Raw genomic sequence first — 6986 nt, 5'->3', positions numbered from 1 at the left:
TCTGGTCCTTCCCTCTGGCCTGCTCTTTCGTGCGCGCCATTCAAGGATCACCTCCCTGGGCCCCGAGCAAGGCTTCTGCCTTACTGTGCAGCCATGGGGGAAGGTGGAAGAGCGTCGGGATGGCGGCTGTGCTGGTGGTCCCTGCGGAGGGAGCACTTCGTCTGAACCACTGTCCCGTGCACTGCCAGCCAGCCCCCTCAAGTAGCAGCTGCGTTTTCCGCTTCTGCACTTGAGACCCCTGGCGTGACAGAGCCCACTCAGTGTCACCTAGCTGGCTAGCTGGGGGCCCAGGTTCCAGTCTGGACCAGTGATAATCTAAATGCACCACAGCCACAACTTTGGTTGTCACTCTGGCTAAGTGAGAGTAAGGTGGCCCACGTGAGCTCTAGGGACCTTCAAGTGCCAGTGGGGGCGACTTGGGCATGACTCTGAGCTCCCTCTGTTCCCAGGATCATCCCAGGGCCTGCGCCTGGCCTGGGACACCCACAGTGCTTCTTCCCTGGCGGGGCAGCCGATCAGCAGCTACCTGCAGGATGGTCCTATCTGCTGTACTTGTCCACTAACGGCGATGCCACAGGTGAAAGCAAAGCCTTCCCAAGGTGGGACATCGGCCAGAGGGAGCCAGCGCCGCACCACACGCTCAGCGCCCTGCCGGCTGCGATTGCTGCCGTGGGTGAGGGTGCTACCAGCGCGTCCGGTGGTGAGAGATTTGGGAATCTGGATTCTTAGGACTAGAGGCTCTTATCTTATTAGCAGTGAAGCATCTTTGACAAAACTCATGAAATCTTTTAATGGATAAAATTTTTCCAGATAACTTCTGGATGGAGGGATGTTTCTACTCTTCAGCAAGATGTAGTTTACAAATAAATTTCTGCTGTTCTAACCAGAAAAACTGTCAAAAGTGGTGTGGCCAGTAAAGATTCTTTAAACCAAGGCCCGGGGAGATGGCTCAGTGGGATAAGTGCTTCCCTGGTTAGGGCAAGGGCATGAATTCAATCCCCGGTTCCACAAAAAAAAAAAAAAAAAAAATTTTAATTTTTGGCAGAACTGGGGATTGAACTCAGGCCCTTTTGCTTACCAGGGAAGCGCTTATCCCACTGAGCCATCTCCCCAGCCCCTAAAAAGATTCTTTAAACCGTTTGCATTACCATAAATCACAGTCATTTTGGAATTAAGAAGGCACAAAAATTGGTCTCAGGGGAACCAGGACACATCAGCTCTTAAAGGAGATTTTTGAAGCCTACCTGCTTGGGAGCACGTTAGCTCTGTGCGCAGCGCCATCTCAAGTGCCTTCCCCGGCTGAGCACCTGCCGGCGCAATGGCTTGAATTGGGGCTAGAAGCAATGAATGCTGTCAATTCTACCTTCATTAGAGGGCGGGAAAACCACACGATTTTCTTGTCTCAAGGAGTTGTCCCTTCAACTTGACTTCAGCGCTTCTTAACTTTTAAATCATGACACTTTGTAAAACCAGGTAGACATAGCTATGTTCTCCCTGAACCAAGTAGTCTTCTCCCAGACCAGGGAGAAATGTCTCGGTTAAGCTGAACGTCATCACAATGTGGGGCCCACGACTGAGGGAAATCGCCTTCTCTCCAAAAATTTTGGCTTCAAGACATTTTGAAGAGTTACAAAGAAAGAAAACTTCTCTTTTTTGTTTTGGTGTGCTTCTGGATAAAGCTTTCATACTCTCTGAGTTTCCTGCTGGAGGAGACAGTTACGGAAGACTGCCCTGGAGTGGAGGGTGGTTGGGGTCCAGAGAAACGAGCCTGGATCCCCGGCTTGATCTGGATGTTTCCCCTCCCCACCCTGCCCAGCCCCACCCTGCTCCCTGCAGTGGCGGCCTCTGAAAGCCCTTTTCCACGGGACCCTGGTGCTTCCAGTAATTCAGTCTGAAAGCCAAAGCCCTCCAGAACATTAACGATGCACTCTGCACTCACAGGCTGACTCACACATGACCCCGGCATGATTTGTGACACTCGTGAGGTGCAGGGGAAGGGGCTTGGGATGGGGGCGACGGGACGAGAGCAGGTCACAGTGTCAAGATGCCATGTGCTTGCATATGTGCACCCCAAGATGAATGTAGTCACAATGTGTCATAACCAGGTATTAATAATTTTTTAAGCAAAAAGCATGGTGTGTGGCCAAGGGCTGTGGAGTGGCAGTGGTCAGGCTTGATTCGGGCACGACTTTCCCAGTTGCAGCCTGTTTTTCAGCACCTTGTTCTCACAAGACCCGCCGCCCCGGCACAAGTGCTGCCCTCAGCAACAGGACAGGGTGATCTAGAGAAGAGGTAAGGCTGAGGCTTCCGGCACGAGGCCGCCGATCACATCCACACATCTCTACCGGCTGCTCTGTGAGCGCGGGCCACTGACGTTTGTTCAGGGCCTTGGCTTGACCCCCTCCCAGACAGCGTGCCTGATCTTCTCAGTTGACCCCTCTTTTCCAAGTCTGTGAAAGGACCTACTTTTCTTTGTCCCCACATGTAGAGTCTTTTCGCCCTCCGCCTGCCTGCAGCCACATGTGTGCGACCTTGTCCCTCATTGCCTTCAGGGATCCTGCTGGGCGGGCTCTGACTCAGGTTTTTTTTTTTTTTTTTTTTTTTTTTTTTTTTTTTTTTTTTTTTTGGTGGAACCGGGGATTGAACTCAGGCCCTTGCGCTTGCCAGGAAAGCGCTTATCCCACTGCGCCATCTCCCAGGCCCCTCAGGTTGTTCTTTATAGCAGATCATTCAGACCTGACATAAATACGCTCACAAAACCTTCGCACTATTCTCTTCCATAGCCCGTACCCCTGCTCTATAAACTCATGACATTTCCTTTTTTAAAAAAATTAATTTTATTGAGAAAGAAATAGGAATGAGACAGTTTCAAAACAGGTCAGCAGGCCAGTGAGAGTAATTAATGCATTGCGCATTGCTGCAGCAGTTCCTGTGTTGCTGTTGCAGAAGCAAGTCCACTAGGTTTGCTGGAGTTTCTGGAAGCCAGGGAGCCGAGTTCTTTAAAGAAATGTGTGTTTTCCTTCCCCTTCCCCTTCTTTCCTTAATGCATCTTCCTTTTTTTTCTTCTTCCCTTTCTTTATCTCCTCCTCCTCCTCCTCCTCCTCCTCTCCCTTTTCCTCTTTCCCTCCTTGCCTTCTGTCCTTGTGGTTCTTCAAGAGTCTTCGAGCAATGTGCAACTCAGATTTCATTCTTTGTCCAAAAGGGCCGGGGAGATGGCTCAGTGGAATAAGCGCTTCCCTGGCAAGCGCAAGGGCCTGAGTTCAACCCCTGGTACCGGGAAAAAAACAAAACAAAACAAAAAACCCCACCTCATTCTTTGTCCATACCAGCTCAAATCGCATTCACTTACATGCCAACCTACCATTCATCTAAATGAATGACTCGCTGCTGTGTACTAAACCATTTTTTTAAATGTATTTAGTACAGTGTCTACAGGGTCTCACTTACATGCCAACCTACCATTCATCTAAATGAATGACTCGCTGCTGTGTAGTAAATAATTTGATAAAAATGTATTTAGTACAGTGTCTATAGGGTCTACAGCGTCTCATTATGTAGATTGACTCATAGTGATTCTCCTGTTTTCAGCCTCCCAAGTGCTGGGATTACAGGTGCGCGTCACCATGCCCAGTCTATAAACTATTCTTTGATGGAATACTTTTGGAGCTTTTCCTTATTTTATTTATTTATTTGTTTGTTTTTTCTTTTTTAATTTTAATTTTATTGAGAAACAAATATGATGAGATATTTTCAAAGCTGATTAATAGGACAGTTTCGATAATCAATACATTGTACATTGTTATCGTCTTAGTGGCTATCCATAGTGCAAGAAGCAGACAGGATATGCTGCCCAAACACTGTTAGTACACCTCTTTCTTCTCATTGAATTAAGTGAAAGTAGCTGTATGTCTATCCTATTTTTTTAAATCCTTATTATGTTGTATATATAAATACAAACTGATCTTTCCTTTGTCTCCCCCTTTTTTTTTTTGTTTAGTCCTGTCAGAGGTGGATATTCTATTGGCATCTAAATACTATACGTGTTTCTTTCTTTTCTTTTTTTTCGGTAGAACTGGGGATTGAACTCAGGCCCTTACACTTGCCAGGGAAGTACTTATTCCACTGAGCCATCTCCCCGGCCCCTAGGTGTTTGAATTCAGCAAACAATCCAACATTGTCTAGCAGTTTATAATATTAGTGCGTTATCCTCAGAAATTATTATTATTATTATTATTATTATTATTAGGTGGAACTAGGGATTGAACTCAGGCTCATGAGCTTGCCAGGCAAGCATTTATTCTACTGAGCTATCTCCCTGACCCCCCTCAGAAGTTATTGACTTGAGCCTTTTATAGCTCATCGTATTAATATGGCGTTTATATACCTTGTTTTTATACTTTTCTGCTGGATGGTTAAGAACAAGATAAAGCAAGACCTATATACCAAGAAATGTAACTTTTCTGTCTGATAAGGTCAGTCAAGTACCCTCAGGATTTATCCTGTAGCCCTGTACTGCACTTTGTAGATCCTTTGTCAGTGTCAGCCATGAGGATGAGTCACGGCCATTGCTTGACCAATTTGCTCTCTGTGAAAGCCTGAGAGAATGTTTTCTCTCTATGTGACTCTTCCCAGGCACACTCTACATCATCCCTCACATTCCTCTGTAGCTCCATAATCTTCTTGATCAGAAAATTTGGAGCACAACTGAGTTACATGTTGTTACAGTACAGGTTCTCCTATGTCCCGAGTCTTCACTGACCTTGAAAGGCTGGGGCCAACATGTTGGCTGACCTTGCAGCCCTTCCTTTTTGGAGCTTTTTCTTAAAAGCATGTAATTGGGGGGGGTACAGGGGATTGAATTTAGGACCTTGTACTTGCCAGGCAGGCGCTGAGGTATCTCCCCAGCCTCAACACATCTAATTTTGATGCTACTAGCTTCAGAGAGCACTTACAGCTTTCCTTTCCTCAAAGCCACTAGAGGCCCCATTTTGTGGCACAAATGAGATTCGTATAATAATCTAACTGCCAGAAGTGTTTGAAAATACTGTAATGGCGCAGGGCGTGGGCCAGTCACGGGAAAGAAGGGCGGCCTCTTGGGATTCCTTCTTCTTCTCAGGAACACGCAGTGACCTCGGATGACCCTGTGAAAGCACAGGGCCAGGGGACCCCTTCGGAAGCAGGGCCACCCTCCTGCGGGGCCGCGACGGTGCCGGGAGGCCCCAGCGCGGCGGCGGGCGTCAGGCACACGGCGGCGGCGAGCCTCTGCGCAGGAGGCAGGCCTTCGGGGCTCCGGGACGACGGCGGAGGACACGTTTCCGTGCAGAGCGCGAGCGTCTCCGGCACCTTCCCGCGGTGCTCGCGGCTCGGGGCTGACTTATAGCGAGAGCTGCCGAGTGGCCCGGGATGCGCGAGGCTGGCTCGCAGGCCCGTGCGTGGGAGGCAGCACGCACGGAGAGCAGTCACCCAGGGTGCCCGCGCGTGCGGGCCTGCACCCGGAGGCGGCCTGGGAGCTGTCACCCTGGACCCCAGGCGCTGATTCTTCTTCCCGCCCGCACGTGTCGCCGCCGCGCCTGGACTGCTGCGGCTGCATTTGCCTGTGCACCCTCGAGTCCCTGCGAGCAGCGCCCCACAGACCAGAGCGGCTCAGGCTCGCGGGCGCATGTCGCCGGGGTCACTCAGCGGCCGCACCCTGGCTCTTTGTCCACTCTTGTGCAGTCAATAAAGATAAAGGATGGTGAAAACCGCGATTAGTGGGGCCGAGCGCAGTCCCTTCCCTGGACGGAGGGAGGCCTGGCTGGGAGTCAGAGCCCAGACCCCAGCCCGCTCCTCCTCGGTCCTCTTCCGTGACGGCTGCTCTGAGGGGCGCAATGCGGAGCCAGGCTGCGGGAGGCTTCAGGGGCACACAGGCGGCTGGTGCTGAGCTGTCCCTTCGGGGCTGAAGCTCCACCTTGGGGCTCAGCACCTACAGCCATTTTTCTTCCTTATTTACGTTTCCTGTGGAAAGTCTGAAGAAACCTCCGTGGAGCATCTTTTGAGTTTGTTTTGGGAAAGGAGAAAATATGCCCCTTCTCTGCTAGGCAAACACTACAGACATTGGTGCTTTTACAACTCAAATACAAACCAGTTTTCAAAGCCTCTGGCTTGGCAGGCCCAGCCCAGCGAGCTGTGGGGAGAAGACAGCAAGCAGCCACCTGGGCTGGGCGGTTTGCTTTGGGTGTGGAGCTTGGAATTTGTGAATTTTCTGCTCCGTAGCCTCCTCCACAGCTCACCCGGAAAGCTGGGCTTCGAATGTCCAGGGTCTGGTGTCCAGGGCCTCCCAGGACCGCCTGCCTCATGTGTGGGCAACAGGGCGACAGCCACGGGCCTCTGGGCTCCCTGTCCCTCTCAGTGCTGAGGATGGAGGGCAGCCATGGGGTCAGTAGAGGACTTTGCCTCTCAGGGGAGCTGGAACCGCGAGATGACGGCCCACACAGGGGCTGTGGCTTACCACCAAGACCTAGCAAGTCCCCCTCTTTTCTCTGTCTCTCAAGCTTTTGTTCATTTCACAAGGATAACACACCAAGCCCTTGCCAGCTTCGCCAGCTGCCCGCTCCTGGCTGGCCCTATGCGGTGCCCAGTGGCACACCTTCCCGTCCCTACCTACCTCCCCCCTACTCTCCCTCATTCCGTGCCCCAAATGGGATATTTTAAAGCAACTCATAGGCAGCACATCTTTCCCCCCAGGTCTCCGGCCTGTACGTCCGTGTGGGTGCCGTGGGCTCCACAGCCTCTTCTCCCCTTGGTCTGCCTCTAACCTCTGTATCCGCAGCCTGCAGTGTGCAGGAAGCCTCTTGCTGCGGAGGAGGGCGTCCTGCTCACAGCCCAGACCCAGGGGACAGGGAAGGGTGAGGCTAAATCGACTCTGGGCTGGATAAATCGACTTCAATGAAGAAACAGCTTCTCTCTCTCTTTCTTTCTTTCTTTCTTTCTTTCTTTCTTTCTTTCTT

The sequence above is a fragment of the Octodon degus genome, unplaced genomic scaffold (assembly GCF_000260255.1).
Source record: "Octodon degus isolate 3935 unplaced genomic scaffold, OctDeg1.0 scaffold00100, whole genome shotgun sequence".
Lineage (NCBI taxonomy): Eukaryota > Metazoa > Chordata > Mammalia > Rodentia > Octodontidae > Octodon > Octodon degus.
The sequence above is the reverse complement of the archived record's forward strand: the minus strand, read 5'-3'. Positions refer to the sequence as shown.